The 17,690-nt window shown below is 39.2% G+C and overlaps 1 pseudogene; it reads right to left on the bottom strand.

Annotated features, from left to right (window-relative positions):
- Positions 1-3,091: 3,091 nt before the first annotated feature.
- Positions 3,092-3,189, bottom strand: LOC119233109 (U6 spliceosomal RNA; annotated as a pseudogene).
- Between the last annotated feature and the right edge of the window lie 14,501 nt (positions 3,190-17,690).

Raw genomic sequence — 17,690 nt, 5'->3', positions numbered from 1 at the left:
ATTGGGATGCTGTGGGGTAATTTGGTTTTTTGCCCCCATATAATGTTAATGGACTTAAATTAATTATAAACCAGAAATTAACAAGCTACCAAAAGTTAAACGGAAATGCCTTAGTGTTTCTCTCCTTCTTTTCAAAATTCTATCGGTCTTGGCTGTCCACAAGCCCTGCCCCTACTATCAAAGGCTCCAGTGTGTGTTAATTCTGTCACTCACTCAAATGTGTGTTTTTCTCTTCTCTTTCTGTTCGATCTCTCCTAAAGAAACACTGCAAAAAAGAAAGCGAACTAGATCTGAACGTCCACAAAATAAATTCATCTGCAAATCATACTCGAGCGTAGTCAGAGAACTGAGCTAGTATTTGAAGGCAAAGGGAAGAAGGTTACATGCTCTCAGCAAGTGGGGCATTAAAATGACAAGGTCCTCTCCTTCAGCAAGGTACTTTCTGACACAGAATGGAAAGTGGAGATGTTTTGTGTGCTCTGTCTCCATTTGTTGCACTTCCTATACACTCTTCCAAGAAGTGGTAGTCACTGACTAGACCCCACTAGACATTTCACACAGTCTATGATAGTTATTTGCATGGTGCACAGAAAAAAACTAGGGGGGCAAAGATGCCAGCGGTAACTCTGGAGAAAGAATAATCCTAAAAGTGTTTCCATTTGGTCTTTGGCGGGGTTGAGTTTAATAGGATAGCAATAATGTGCTATTGCGAATTTTTCAGTTATTCAAAGAATCTCATGATGCCTATAACGAAGTTTAAGGAGGAAAAGGCACCTTTCTTATTTTGCTTTTGTGCTTAGCTCTTCTCTCGTCTCCTTATTTCCTTAAAAGGAATTATTTATGTCATTTCTGAGATCGATTGTTCCAAACCACCAACCTAAAGACAAGCAGCCTTTTGCAAATCTTGCTCCTTCACACGTTCCCCAGAGCAAGAAATACTTATTTTGGCTTTTGAAAATTTTTCTACTTGCTTGTCTAACCTTAAGCAAATATCCCATTTTTTTTTTCCTCCCACAAAGTACATAATTAGCTGAACCAATGAAAATGTTAATATGAATTTAAAAGTGAAATGCTCATGGATAGTCTTTAACCCTAGTAATTCATTCCTAGATAATTAAGAATTCTTCATAATTCTTAATTAAGGAGCAGGTCATGTACCTTGTACACACTAGTCTTCAAAACAGAAGTCACAGCAGGGCTGGCAAAGTCTAGGGAAAGTTCAGAAAAATAAGTAAAGAAATTGAGTAGTTTTCATGTGAGGAAAGACAAATGATTAAGTGTATTTAGTCTAGAAAGCAGGAGACTGGGAAGCAGTAATTATTAACTTAAGAATGGTATATGAAGGTCAGGAGACAAGAAATTGTCTCTACCTTTGGGCAGTTTCTAGAGGCACTGACCTCTTGGCTCTCTTAGTTAAACCTGCCTTAAAGTAGAATTATGAGTTGTTTATCTCTATAAACTTTTTGGTCTAGTCCTGCACAGCTCATTTCCAATAATCATTGGATTTCGGGGTCAAGCTAAATGGGAAAATTATTTTGTGGGTTATATGATGGCCCCAGGCATATTTTTAAAATTTGGGATTAAAGAGAAACAATTTGGGATTTGTCAAAGGACAGGAGAGCTGGCAAGAAACCCAGATAATACATTCATATTTCACATTTCTATGCAGTTTTATTCTTAATTCTAATAATAACCACCACTTCTAAAATGTCTTATTTTGCAAGTCAAATCATGACAAACCTAACTTCCTGAATCCTTATAGATTAAATAAAAAAATGACAAAGGAAAATTTATACACATTTAAGATAGCCTCTTGTCTTAAATGAAACTCAAAGAAGATAAAATATGCATGCTGTCACATAGCACAGATTTATTAATTGTTATTGAATTTTAATTGAAATTCTGTCTGTCAGTTTACTTTGTTGTCAATATTTTTTAAGTATAAGATCTTCCTACCTAGGGCCTCCCCGGTGGCGCAGCGGTTGAGTGCTGGGTTGCGAAGCTGCCCGCGACTTCTGCGGTACCGGTTCCATCCCCGGCTGCTCCTCGGCCACCAGAGGAGGTCCCACATGGTGCACAGACCTCTCCTGCCGCCCGCTGCTCCCCTCAGCAGTGTACTTCGGTCCTTCTGCCTGCTCTGCTCCCCGCTCTGGCTCTGGTGAATTCTCTCACCCTCCCGCGCTTCTGACTGTACCCAGTGCTTGTATAAACAAAACAAAACAAACAAACAAACAAACAAACAAATAAATAAATAAAACATGACTCTATAAAAAAAATATAATAACATAAAAAATAATTAAAAAAAAAGATCTTCCTACCTAAATGCAGTCACCATAGCAGACTCACCACCAAAACATCCACAGTTCCCCCTCATAGACCACTGAGCTCTCTCCCCACTTAGCTTTCTCTCCCTCTTACCCCTTCTCCTCTAGATGCCTCAGTTCTGTGGCATCTCTGGCAGCTTTCAAGAGTTGGTTTTTAAATTTGACTTTATCAGACTGTATAGTTTTCTATATTCCACATAAATGCAACACCATCTGGTATTTGTCTTTATCTTTCAGGCTTATTTTACTGAAATAATCCCTTCCAGCTCCATCCACGGTGCTGTGAATGCCATGAGTTTATCTTTTTACATTGCTGAGTAGTATTCCATTATGTATGTATTTCACATCTTCTTGATCCACTTTTTTGTTTGGGGGCACTTAGGTTGTTTCCATAGCTTGGCTATTGTACATAGTACTGCAATAAACCTGGGAGTGCAGGTACCTAGGAGTGGAATTAGTGAGTTGTATGACAGATCCATTTTTAGACTTTTGAGAAAATTCCAGGTTGTTTTCCATAGGGGCTGGGCCAGTCTACAATTCCACCACACTTCTTGTTTCTGGTCTTTTTGATATGTTCATTCTTACAGGTGAAGTGATAGCTCATTGCAGCTTTGATTTGTATCCCTGAGGATAAATGATGATAAACATTTTTTCATTTGTGTGTTGGCCATCTGTATGTCTTTTCTGTATAAGTGCCTTTGTAGCTCTGGATTATTTGTATTGTTGTTGAGTTATATAAGCTCTTGGAGATATTTGCTATCAGTCTCTAAAATATGGAAGACTTCATGTATTTTCATGTCAGGGGTCATGCTAACTTTCTCTGTTTTGTTCCAATTTTAGTATATGTACTGATGAAACAAATTACAGCAGATATTTAAATCTAGATGTGTCAGCCTCCAAAGAGTGAAGGTTGTATCATCATGTCTATACCAATTTTCCTGATTACTTGGCTAAGGAAGCCCAAGCTGCTTAATTTGAATTAATCTCTGGTAAGGAGCTTTGATTTAAAGTATCTAAAGTAACAAAATTCCATCTGTGCACTTTACCACTATTTTTATTATTGTCATTTTAGTATTTTACTGGCAAATTATGCCATTTAATCAAAATGTGGCTAACATCACCATTCACAATATATAGTAAGTGGACAGCAGTTTTCAACAGAGAAGAGTTTGTTATTCTTTCCCAGAGTAGGGAGAAAATCCCCAACAAGTCCTAGAATCTTTGATGACTACCCAAATCCAGATACCCAGATATTCCAAGATTGTACCTTTTCTTGTGTCAAGAATACCCCAAACTACTTCCAGAGGTCATTCACTCAATTTTGTCCCAAGATTCTCCAAGGGTATTCCTTGGCAGTGATTCTCCGCAGCATTGTGCTGTGTGACCTCTAGTGTCTTATAGTAGTGAGTTTCAATATTTAAGCTATTTCCCTGTTCAAGAAATTGGAAAGTGGGGACCTCCCTGGTGGTGCAAGGGGTTAAGTGTCAGCACTATGAAGCAAGCTGTAACAACTGCAGCACTAGTTTGATCCCCAGCCAGGGAGCTGACCCACATGGCACAGCAGACCTCTCCTGTCTCACCCGCTGCTCCCCTCAGCAGTGGATTTCAGTCATTTTGCCTGTTCTGCTCCCCACTCTGTCTTTGGTGAATCCTCTCACCACCCCCCCCACCTCTGGCTTATACCCCAGTTCTTGTATGCATAGTATTTATGCATCTTTTTTTTTTTAAAAAAAAAGAAATTTGAAAGTGAGTCCCTGTGACTAGCCCCTGTCTTGGGGAGATGACTACTCTGGTGATATCCCACAGACCAGGTAAAGACAAGCCAACAAACTGGGAATGGGTACACAATTCTTTTTGCATATCATTGCTTTACAAGCTTTATAGCTTAAGTTGTCCATGTTGCTTTGAAAAAAAAAAACAGTAGCGGCATCTTAAAAAAAGGGGATAAATTGGATGAAATAATGTTAGAGTATAATTCTGCAATTGGCCTTACAAATGTTCACTTGAGCCTGTAACCACATTCTAGATTATGTATCTCCAGGAAATAACAGCAGTAGTGTATTTGGGCATGTTCCTAAAAATCTACAAATCATGCTAACCAAAATTATCAATTTGATCACAAGGTATAACTGGTTAGTTAAATAATAATCATACTAAAATCCATCTCTTAAATATTTTTATGATATAGGGATGTACCCAAAATATCAAACTAATTTGAAAGCTATTTTGAAACATTACAGAGTAGGATTCAGGAACAGGGAGTAAGCGAGGGTCATCATGAGACCCATTTGCTTATGAATGTCGCCAATCACTGTCAGCATTGATCTTTGAAAATATGATTGGAGGCAATTTTCCCCAAATTAGATTCCAAGCATATAACGACTTTTCAATAAGAAAAAAAAGATTGAGTGGTTGTGGTCGTAGCATTTAGTGACTGTACAAAGGAGACTTGGGTTCATGGAAAAATGCAAAGAGGAATAAAAGTATCTTAGATTTGGGAGAGTGTGCACATGTTATCACAGATATCTGACAATGTCCCAAGCTCAAGAGTCATCAGAAAACTCAACTAGAACTTCACCACTTTTGTACCCTGGCCGCCTCCAAAACTGACTTCTTTATTCTAATAAATTTCCAGCATTTAGGACTGTGCGGACTCTCCTTGGACCTCCCTTTCATACTTGACATGCACCCTGATGAGGCTTAGATTACCCACCAGGTGCCTCTCCTGAGCCTGCTCAGCCTCCTCAGTACACCTTTCCTGAATTAGGAGGGTCCAGGATATCCCTGCTTGTGAAACTCATCTCAAAGAAAACTTCTTTTCAGCAAAATAAGCTCTTGGAATTTACCGACCTCAATCAAGAAAGCTCAGGTCCATTTTGTCTGGGGTTTTTAAGGCCGCCCTACCCTCCAAGTTGAGTTTGCACCACAGCAGCCTAGCAGTTGGCAGGAGGTGAGGAATGGGTAATAATTAACCCTCTTCATTTTCTACCTTGTTCCTGTCTTATTCATGTTGATTCTTTTTTTTTGTTTTATTTTATTTATTTATTTTTGCATGGAAGAACTGGGTTGCAGGCCAGAGGTATGGAGGAGTAAGAGGATTCACCAGAGAGAGTAGGAAGCAGAATAGGCAGACTGACCGAAATACACTGCTGAGGGGAGCAGCAGATGATACAGGAGAGGTCGGCTGTACTGTGTGGGTCAGCTTCCTGGCTGGGGATCAAACTCATGCTGCAGTGGTGATAGCGCTGAGACAACACTTAACCACCAGGGAGGCCCTCATGTTGATTTTATCTCTACTCAACCTCCACCTGATGACTTCGTGATTACTGGTTGTGTTTGAACCTCAATTACCCTCCACCTCAACCAAGTTACTACTGCAGATTATATTAAAATGGATGTTTCTGTATCAGGCAGACTCTGAGAGTAAGAATTACCCAACCGCTTCATATGGCCAAAAGTGATCAAAATGAAAACAGTTCGAAAAATAATTTATGCTTTATATGTGGGTATGTATATACACAGATACATACACATGATATATATATATTTATATATAGTCATGTTTCAATTTAAGTTCTCTTTTCTTATTGTAAGTGACAATAAAAGCCCAATAACATCCCAATTAGACACATGATATTCATAGAATTTGGTTCCTGGTGTTTCCAGTGTGACGAAAAATCCACACATGTACACATCAACCGTCATAGCACAGCTCAAACAACAAAACCACTGCTGACTGGTAGTTTTTCCTGTATTTACATGATGCAGAAAGAAAAATAAATGGATAGATAAAAAGGCACCTTCCATGCCACCACATTTAGCCATTCCTAACTGTGCCCGCAGGCTTTTCCTGCAATGGGAGGGCCCAGTAAATATAATAAATAAATAAACAGAAGGAAATGCCTCCCCAGACCACTACAGCTGCTCAGCTTACATCCTGAAGCCGAAGCCTTGATTTCACTTTTATCATTATTTTCGCTGGCAATTGCTTAGACAATTATCCCGTCCTTATTAGGTATAATTAAATTATTTATGATGGTAAGCTCCCACAACAGTTAATTCCTTAAATTCCCTTACGTAAGAATGGAACACTCTTTTGCTTTGTAAGCAGAGGGGAGAGGCTGAAGAGAATCTACTTCTAGTAAGGTTATAAATTAACTGAAGAATCACAGGTCTCAAATTAGGCTTTTGCTTCCAACTGCACTTGGGCCTAAAGAAACTCAAATGAATAATATTGCTGTCAAAGTGGATTTCTCTTCCCTTCCAGTGACGGTGGCAGCAGTAACTCACCTTTGCTGATTGACTTGGCTACGTCAAAATCAAAGGGAGACGTGAAAGACGGTTATTCTCATTCCGTGTGGATGAAGTATTGCCATTTTCCTAAGGTTTTAAAAAGCAAACAGGGCTTTTTCGACTCCAAGACTATCCCTAAAATGATACCATGACAGCATATGACATGGGAAAACCATTTTGAAATGTTGTTTTGTTGTTTTTATAACAGCAGTAATGACAGTAATTGGAAGCACCAGAAAGGTCTTCTTTCATATTTTCTCTATAGCAATTAGCTGAATCAGGGCATAGAGTTATTTGGCTTGTGCTAGGCACATAAATATGCTGGAGACTGGGAGGAATCAGAAGCTCAGTCCAGTGCATTATTAGTTGTTGTTGTTGTTGTTTTAACTATATATTTTTTAAAGATTTATTTATTTATGCATAAAAGAACTGGGATGCAGGCCAGAGGTGTGGGGGCGGTGAGAGGATTCAACAGAGACAGAGTGGGGAACAGAACAGGCAGACTGACTGAAATACACTGCTGAGGGGAGCAGCTGGCGAGACAGGAGAGGTCTGCTGTGCCACGTGGGGAGCTCCCTGGAGGGGGGAACTCCTGCTACTGTGGCTGCGGATAGCTTCATAGGTTGCGTCTTAACCCTTTGTGCCACCAGAGAGACCCTTAAACTATGTTTTAAAACCTACACCCTGCATAGCAGCTTGTTCTTGTTGCCCTGTGCAGTTGGGATTGAAGCTTTGCCTCTCATGTAACAAAACTTAAAGTACTTTCAGATTTGTGTGATATTCCATTCAGGGACTGGTTTGTTTTTCTTCATATTATCCCAGACAACCAGCATTTGCAGGCATATTCTGTGAATATCCAAATCTACTGAAACCTAATTCATCCAAAAGTGACACTGGGAAAAGAGAAATGTTCACATAAAATGTTAGCTCCTGGAATCACAGGAGCTCAGCAAATAAAACTATTCCCTCCAAGGTAATATGAAAATGGTGCCTGCTTTTGATCTTGTCTTCATTTGCCTTTGATTCATGTCAGTAGCCATTTAAGACCAAAATGGCTCCCTCCATGGGATCTGTAGGCTTTGGTGTTTGGACTCAAAATGTCATTAAATGAGAGGAGGTGACTGACCAGTGATTCTAAACATGCTTCATGGCTGTTTTTGTTTGTTTGTTTGTTTGTTTGTTTGTGTTTGCTCAGCTGGTTTTACAAGTAGTAGTGTTGAGTGGAATATAGAGGTGCAGACATGACTCTATAAAGGCATGTTTTAAGTCCTTGCTTACAGAATGTTCACAAAACCAATTTTATCTAAGACTTTCTTACCCTTTCCTCATCCCTTCCTATCTTCCCAAGAGCTTTGTTTTCGGGCCAAGGTGATAGCTTAGGAAGACGCCGTTTGCAGTGATATTTTAAGATGGCTGTTTGCTGGAGTGTAGCCTAGAGTAACCTAGGGAGAGATTTATTGGCGACTCAGGTTTTTAGTACATTGATTTTCAGACTTAAATCGAAAAGATATCATCACCATTTACATCCACATAGATTCTGTCATGCATTCATCACCCAACCATGACAGAAGTTAGCTATAAACGAGGAAATGTGAACATCATCTGCCTGTTGCCTGGGGTATCTTCCTCCTTCCCTGGCCTCCCGGCCTGCAGCCATTTTCTGTTTCCAGCCTGCACCATGTTCTTTGCCGGCATAAACTTCCTGGTGGTGCGGAGAACCCAACCTGTGTCTAAGCCATGTCTGGGCTTTGTCACTTAAACGGAGGGACAATTGCAAGAAATGGACCTGTAGGATGGCTCAGTGAGCCTTTTGGGGAGAAACTCATCTTGAGGGAAATTGAGAATCAAGTAGTACAGCTTGATCAAGTAATAAAAAGAAATGTCAGAGGTGAGAGCGGATTCTAAGTTTCTGTGATTTTTCATTGGGATGTAGGATTTTCATGCAGAGGAAAGCTCTGGGGCTAGAAGTATCTTATGTCTAAGTTACCCTAAGAGCTAAATAATCCTTGCTTTATATCCTGCAGACTCTGGGTAGCACAAGAGGGTAAGGAACCAAAATGTGTTTCAGCATGTAGGGAGGAATATTGTGGAGCCCGGGTGAGCTGCAGGGGGCTGGGGGCACTCACTGCAGTGGTGTCAGAGATAAGAAGACAAAGTCAGTCATGGAAGTGTGGAATGAGTGTGTGGAGGTAAAGATATCAGAGAACTTGCACTTTAAAAACCCAAAATAGTTAAGTCCTATGGAAAATACAGAAAAATGTTAATACCCAAGTACCTCCTTAGTACTTAGATGAAAGAGAAATGAATGTTTTGTCATGTTTGCCTCAGAGTCCGATTTTACTCTGTTTCTAAAAAGAAACAGCGATCACCATCAAGTAGCTGATAGATCTGAGACCATAAAAATGCTTCATGCTGTTTTCATTGTTGAACTTTGAAAATTTAGTAGACACAACTCTCAAAATCCTTTACATTCTTTTGAAAGCTTTACATTCTTTTGTTTAAGATGTATGAAATGCCACCTTTGGACGAATTGCAGTAAGTAAATGGAGATACCTCCGTGGATGGTATTGTTGTTTGTGCAGATTTTTAGACATGCACCTTGCATGTTCCAGAACTCTTCCAGAAACTCTGTTCCTCTGAAAGGATTCAGCCTGGTATTTGGAAGTGGTGGCTGTGACACTTTCAGATTTCCATCCTCTTCTCTCTATGCATAGCAGACCCTGTCCTGGCCACACAAATGGCCACTCCATGACCTCGTGGTGCTATGCCTTCTAGAAGCTTTCTTTCTGCCTGGGGTTCCTACCTCTGCTCTCCACCCCAGACCCAAACCACTACCAATTTATTGAATCACAATTAAATTTTTGAAGTCTGCATTTCCACACTTTTCTTAAACCCTTGTCAGATTTAATTTCCCCTCCTTTGTATTTTCTTATTTCATCTGTAGTATAGAATTTATTAGCTCTGACCTTACGCTTCAGTGATGCTACCAATTGTGCCTACCCAACTTTTGGCCCTGATTCATCCGTGGACCCTTTCACAAAGTAAAAACCAATGAATACATATGTGAACAAAGTCATAATAATAAATGCTCAATAATAAAATTGGGAAAAAGATACCACTAATCTGAAAGTATTTTCTGTTTTCCCTAAAATGCAAAACATGACATTAGTCATGACATCAGCACCATCTCTAGAAGAGAAGAATTCTCTTTCAAGGGGTTGGATGAAAGTGAGCCAGGTAAACAATCCTGAGACCTTGCTGACAGAGACAGAGCTCAGACGAGAAATCATTTTCTATTGCTGATCTCAGGCTGGTGTGCGTGTGCACATGCACGCACGTTCCTCCCGTGTGACAGTGAGCAATTCACAGAGCAGCAAGTTAAGAGGTTCTTCTAGATAAAGCTGCTGGAGGCAGTCAAACCCTCTGGGGGCAGGAAATCCTCCTGGAATGAGAGACCTCCAAGCAGCAGCTCCCCCGTCCTTGTCTCTGCTCCAGATCACAGGCATCTCCAGTAAGAGCCAACGCCTGCAACACCATTAGAGAGAAAATCACTCCTCTCCCCCAGTCTTTTGCGTCCAATTTATGTCCAATTTGCAGACTTTCAACATTGCAACCTCACAGTTCATAAAATCAAACTCAGCCTGGGCTAAGTCTCCAGGTAATGGATTTAGGATCACGGGAGGTGTTACCTGCAGTTCATGATGGGTAACTTTCTTGTTAACTAAAGTCCCTTTAGCTAAATGAGTTCCAGGTTTAAGTCTCCCCCCACCACCACCACCCTCTCTTTTTTTTGGCAGGGATTTTTGGGATGGGGGTGGGGCAAGCATAGAACTTTATTAGGCTGCGCGTGGAGAGCTTTTCATTGCAAAGGCAACAGGAAAAAAAATTGGGATAAGCCAGTCTTTGTATAAACGGAAGGTGGTGAAAGGAAGGCTGTGTATGCGGGCTAGGGGATCGACCCTCTGGCTCCACTCGGCCACGCAGGGCCTCCGGGAGACGCCTGGTGCTCGCAGCGGAGTCTGGCTATTTCCGCAGGTAACTGCCCTCTGCAGGGAAGGCCCAGGGAGACCAAAACCGCAGATGGAGGGGGGCCGGAGGGACGTGGTGCATCTTTTATCCACGCCAGTATCCCCAGTCTGAGCAATGAATTCACTCTCATCCATTTGCCTTAGGGGAGTTCTAATAAATGATGCATTGTTGCAGCAGGTCAATTTCACATTCTAGGTGTGTGTGTCCAAGCGTGTGTGCAAATATGCACACCTTAGGAAACGTGTGCGTCCAAGCGTGTGTGCAAATATGCACACCTTAGGAAACGTGTGCGTCCAAGCGTGTGTGCAAATATGCACACCTTAGGAAACGTGTGCGTCCAAGCGTGTGTGCAAATATGCACACCTTAGGAAACATGTGTGTCCAAGTGTGTGTGCAAATATGCACACCTTAGGAAACGTGTGTGTGCTCACACTAACGACTGAGCATCTCTTCCAGAAGCCGAAGGAAATACCCCTTCTAAGACTACTGTCAGCCTCCGTCGTGGGGTTAATTGGATGTCTGTGTTTTTAAAACAAATCATTTATTGAGTCACTCCACTTAAAAAGCTAATGAAATGCTATTTAATTTGGGTCTTCTGTTATTCCTCAAACGTGACTGGCCACTTCCATGTTTTATTTCTTTGAAAAAACATTTCCCTTATAAAATCGCATGACTGCGTGTGTTTCATCTCCGTGCTGGAGGCACACATCTCTTAAACTGTTCACAAAGTTTTCTTCCTGTTCTCCCTACCTGGAGGTTCCCTGGTCTTCGTGGGTGTGTTTAAAACTATTCCTGTCTTTTCCGATCTCTCAAAGAAATATTAAAAAATGAAAAAGAGCTCAGGCCACCATATTTGAGAATGAGAAAATAAGTATTTTATTTAACTTAGTGATCAGATACGTTTCTTTCATATAAGCAAGTAGGGTTCTTAGTGTTGGAGCTTTTTGGAAAGAGATGGGTAGTTTTATTATTCCTCTTTTGCTGCAAATAGGGAGTTGTTCTATGATGATATTCATTTGTTTACTGATCCTAGATCCTCCTATCATGGGGAAAATGGGCCAATATTGACCCTTTATACATTGTTTATAAGACTAATAAGTGATAGAGCAGTTGTTATGTTATTATGGTACTATCCTTTACAAAGAGATGCCTTTAATAGTAGGTGGGTAGGTGGGTAGGTAGATAGGCAGATAGAAGACAGACAGACAGACAGACAGACAGATATACTTTGTCTCCCTTTCTTCCATTTGTACATCTGTTAGAGGGATTTTTTAAAATCAGCTCAGTGGACTGTTGTAAATGTTAAGAATAATACACCTCCTACCAGCCTATCTCAAATAGGTGATCAAGATGAGGTATGCAATCTTTTTTTTTTAAGATTTATTTATTTATGCATACAAGAACCGGGGTACAGACCAGAGGTGTGGGGGCTGAGAGCATTCACCAGAGATAGAGTGGGGAGCAGAACAGGCAGATCTACTGAAATACACTGCTGAGGGGAGCAGTGGGCGAGACAGGAGAGGTCTGCTGTGCCATGTGGGCTGCTCCCTGGCTGGCCCAGGATTGAACTTCTGCAGCAATGGCTAGCCATAGCCTCATATTGCTGTTCTTAACCCCTGCGCCACCAGAGAGGCCATATGCAATCTTTTTTGTTTCGTTGCTAAGTAAGTGCAGAGAAGTGCCTTCGACACACCACGAAGTTTTCTCATGTCTCTTGATATGATTTAATGAGGAAAAAACCATTTGTCTAATTCAGAAACTACATAAATTTATCTAACTTTTTCACTGTTGTAGAAACACTTATCCCATACATTTCAGAAAGGACCTCAGGAAATATGCTAGATCACTTTAGAAAAGTGTAACAAAGATTCTGGTATCTCATTCTAATTAATCAACACCATTCAATGACACAACCAGAGAATGACCTTGACATTTTGTTGGCATCTTCTCTTGCTGATGTCATTTATCTCCTTCATCGGGGTTGCTTTTGGGGGCAGATAGGCCTGTTCTCCACATTTAATTGCTCTGTTCTCCCTGGCCTACTACTGTAAGTTGTCACCATCTACGATCAGGCTTTTTGCTTCAATGTTCTGTGTCGGGTGATACAGCAGGTTCCTTTTATAGGAGCTGCCACAGCTGATTTCAATGTTCCCATCTATGAATCTGAAAATAAAGGAAAATACAGGACTGATTGGAAATGTTAAGTCACCTCTTAGTTATGTGTCTTTTGAAAATTAACTGCACACTCAGAACTTGGACTCTAGTCTTGGGTCTCTGGGTTGGTGTGAGGCATCTGGAGGGGAGCTGTAGCCAAATGCGGTGTCCTGGGTGGGAAAGGTGGTTAACCTGAACCCCAAACACCTTTCCCTGCCACATGCTCCTGGACATCACAGAGTTTGCCTTCTCAAAACAGGCATCAGAAAAGGTCCACAAGAGGAGGTGGGAGCAATTATACAGTGGCGCTAGTATCCTATTTAAAAAAAAAAAATCGGGGGACCACTTGGTGTTCAGGGTTTGGCAAGTAAATATAGCAAAATATTTTAGATTTGGAAACATGGCGGACATTCTGTCCCAGGCCACTTACATAAAATATAAATTTTTAAATGAGCTGTTTTTAATTCAGCAAGGCTCAAAAATGATAAAAATCTCAACATTCAAAAAGATATTCATGAAATAATATTAGAAAGATGAAGCAAGATTCTGCTAGTTGGAATCAATATGATTGTGTTAGAAAATCAAGAGAACCAGCAAAAATAATTTTAGGTAAGGGGTGTTAAGTGGCTAGCTATAAAAATAATATGGAGTAGTCAGTTGCTTTTATAAAAAACAAGGTTAGCCTTGGATTAAATATGGGATTTATTACTTACTAGCTGGGGAAATGTATTCAATATTTTAATGTCTATTTATTTATCCATAAAATGGAGATAGGAATAGTTGTTACCTCAAAAAATTACTGTAAAAATCATTTATATCCATCTATAAAACATTTCCAGCACACCTCCCATGGAAGTAAATGATAAACATAACCTTTTAGTTTTAATTGGTTGGAAAATGAAATTAAAATGATCTCATCCAAAATTTCCATTGAAATATAAAAGGAATTTTTAGAGAAATTTAGGAAAAAAAATGTAAGATTCCTAAGAAGTAAAATACTAGATTTGACTATGGAATATAAGGTGTGCTTTGACTAATCTGTGCTTTGACCATCTTTATCTATTAGGATATTAGGAGATATCAATGGACAGTATTGTAGTAGGTCAGCATATATACAACCTATTCATTAAAGGCTTCATGTGCATTATGTATAAAAGTATCATGTATATAACATGTGCTACATGTATGTAGTAATGCATGTCAGTGTGTTAGTATCATGCATGTTGTGTTACTGCATACATGACGTTTATCATTAATGCACTGCATGTATGCAGTAAGTGTCATGAATGTAGTGTATTAAATACTCTACAAGAGTAATATGAATACTCACATGTGTATATTTCTGTTACTATTCATATGAACTCAGTGAAGAAAGAATGGTCTTGGTGAGTTCATGATAAAAGGATCCTGGGCCTAAGGAAGGAAAAAAATATTAGTTCACTCAGCTGGAAAATGAAAGACTGGAAAATGAAAGATTATGAAGTGTATCAATTATTTCTAATTTAAAAAACTGACAGGTGTTTGAAATTGCCTCGGTGGTTCAAAGTTAATCTGAAAAAGATAAATCCATGAGGATACTCAGGATAGATTTTAAGCAGAGAACAGCGTATGTACAATTGTCTTATCAGGTATTAGATTATAAAACCATAAGAAACAAGTCCATGGGACAGAACAGAGTCAAGAAATAACATCAGGAGTGAATGATGTTTATCTTAGCTAGGATTTTCTTTAAAATCAGAGTCTAAGGCAAACCCTTGCATTCTGAGAGCTTAATGCACTCAGGGGAAGGAACAGGAGTTTTGGGAAGAAGCAATGTCAGTCCACTAACGGATGCATTATTTCACTACTGACTGGAGTAAGCAACTGGGAGGTGGCACCAGTGTGGGGACTCTGAGGAGCCAAGTAGGAGGCATCTTCTTCACTGAGAGAACCGTGTATCTGTCTCCCGTCCTATGCTTTGGTCCGGGGCCGCCCTTGGGCAAGTTATTCTCTTCCATATCCAGATCTGTGCCCGAGACCCAGCAGCTGAGTGCTTTCACCAGGCATCCCATGAGCTGTGACAGGGAAAGGGAGCGATTTCTGTTTTCAGTAGAAACAAGTTGCAGACAGATTTCAGTCCTCTGATGCTGCCGCCGGGCCTGCAGTATAAAACGGGCTGAGAAGATAAACTGTGACAAGGGAAGAATCCACTAGAGCAAAGATGTATAATGAATTGCAATTCAGGCCCATGGGGAGAAATAGTTTTACTTCAGTGTTAAGTACAAATGCTGGTTAAGAGAAGAATAAAACTTTAAATTTCCAGGTAAAATAAAAATTAAATTAAATGGAAGACATTTAAAAATAAACTAATGGACTGGAACAAAATACAAGTAGGTTTTTTTGTTTGTTGGATTGCTTTATTTTGTTAACAATCTTAGGCATGGAACAGACTCTGAACTGTAACATTTAAGACCAAAAAAAGTATGAAAACATTACAGATAATTTTAAGTTATGAAAAATAGCTTTTGCTCTTCAAAACTAACTCTCCAACTAACCGGTTTTATTAAATTAATAAACATATCTACATTTTGAGTATTTGGGTGCCACGTACTCAACCCAATCTCTGTCCTTACATATGATATGTAACATGCTGTATACAACACTTAGTAACCGAAGAGCATATGATCAAAGAAAGAGCTAGACTCCCCTTCAATATATATTTAAAAATTAAGATAAGAACAATTTTTAAATCAAAGTCAGTTTATACTCATCATCTATTAGGGATGTAGATCTATAAATGGAATAATGGAGCAATTTAGCTTCATGGCTACTTGTATATTTTTTTAATATGCTCATTTGAGACATATATTTTTTAACAGATTTGGAGGAGCTGTGATTTAATGTTGATGCCCAAGTATACAGAACTGAATAAAATGGAGAACTGCAGCAATAAGTCAAATATGTCTTTACCACCACCAACCTCTAGCATCCCTGCCTAAACACACCACCCAAAATCATTTGGTTTAACTTTTAAATACATTTGATTAATTCTCTGTTGAACTTGTATGATTTGTTAAAATTGATTATCTTCAGAGATGGCTTGATTAACACAGGGGAACACAGATAAGTTGTTAAGTACTTCCATCTTTGAGCTATTTCCAAATGACTCTCAATGAGCCATGAATTTGAGACTTTATTTTTTAAGATTTATTCATTTATGCATACAAGAACTGGGGTACAGGCCAGAGGTATGGGGGGTGAGAGGATTCACCAGAGACAGAGCGGGGCACAGAACAGGCAGACAGACTGAAATATACTGCTGAGGGGAGCAGTAGGGAGACAGGAGAGGTCTGCTGTGCCATGTGAGTTGCTCGCTGGCCGACTGGGGATCGAACTCATGCTGCAGTGACTGTGGATTGCCTCATAGGTTGCATCTTAACCCCTTGCATCGGAGACTTTTCTAATTCAGATCAAGTCATTTTTAACATCTTCCCTAGTATACTCTTATTGTTGTAACTAATATAAATTGGAAACAATATATATTCTAGCTTTAAATCTTCTGAGAGACTCTTTAGGTTGTCTCAACACAAACAGAAAACCTTTTAACTATTTGATTTGTCAGAAGAATCCTATTGCACAGAAGAGAAACAGACATAGGCGTGGAAACCTAAAACCCTGAGATTGAGGATTTCATCCAAACTGTCTGTCATCTGTAGTTTTCATTTCCTTCATGTCTTTTTTTCTTTACCTATTATTTGTAATCCTGTTTTTCTAACACTAATTTCGTACTAAATGGGAACAAATGTTTACATTTGTGTTTCATCAATGACCTGCTTTTAATCTATTCTGAGAACTAACCCGTGTAACGAGGACCAAGACAACTCAGGAAACTGGTGAGGAGATAAATCGGCCACAATTGCTTGTCTGGTGCAGGATAAATTCAAGAAACTTTTGGGAATTTTTCAGGAGGCAGACATTAGGGAAACACAATTTTAGAAGGAATTTGCGATGCATTTCTCAATGGACCATGAAGGGGATCTCTTGGGGAAACAATCAACAGCTAGAATTTGTTCTGGCTTATACATCTTCCTTTCAGCTTGTCATGTTCTTTATAATATTTTTTAGTTTAATAATATGCAAAGACTCGAATGTGCGATGCTGTCATACTTTCCACTGAGCTTCAAAGAATGAAAGCAGAATGAAGCTTGTTGTAAACTTTTATTTCCATTTTCTGCTTTATGTAACCTCATTTTAGTAGCTCCAGTAAAAAGTGACCACATTAACCAAGACTTAATTTGGACTAAATGACGAAAGAAAGCCAAAAATAGCTCAGAAACAAACAAATTTGGAAAGTGTATGTCTGCCACTACATCAGATGTCGTCAAGTTACAATTTTTCCTTTGTTGGCAGGAAAAAAAAGAGAAAAAGAAAGATGAGAGAAACTCATTGTGAGGGGTAATTAAAGTTAATTACTCTCTTTTGCTTGATGTATTTGTTGAAAAAAAATTAAATAGTATAATCTTTTGTGATTCTTTGCTGAATTCACTTTGGCTACATTATTACTAGTTAATTGTATATTCATGCAAAGTTTATTTTATTTTAACTTGTTGAAAATCATTGGTGTCTATACAAACTTAATGAAGTCATTATAATTACTCTGTATAATATCTGTACATACCAAAGAGTTTGCTTATAAAGATATTGGTGGCATTAATTCAATGTTCTTTATAATTGACATTTATACCCTCTTTTCTCTTTTTGTCTATCAACAATTTGACTGCAAGCCACTATAAGATACACAATATTTCTTTACTGTTTTATGGTATCCAAAATATATTTCTATCTGTTGTTTTTTCTGTCCCTAATGATTGTCCACTATGTGGGATGTTCCAAGTAATGTTAGTGACAGGG

The sequence above is a fragment of the Talpa occidentalis genome, unplaced genomic scaffold (assembly GCF_014898055.3).
Source record: "Talpa occidentalis isolate TD23 unplaced genomic scaffold, MPIMG_talOcc4v2.1 talOcc4.7, whole genome shotgun sequence".
NCBI lineage: Eukaryota > Metazoa > Chordata > Mammalia > Eulipotyphla > Talpidae > Talpa > Talpa occidentalis.
The sequence above is the reverse complement of the archived record's forward strand: the minus strand, read 5'-3'. Positions and strand labels throughout refer to the sequence as shown.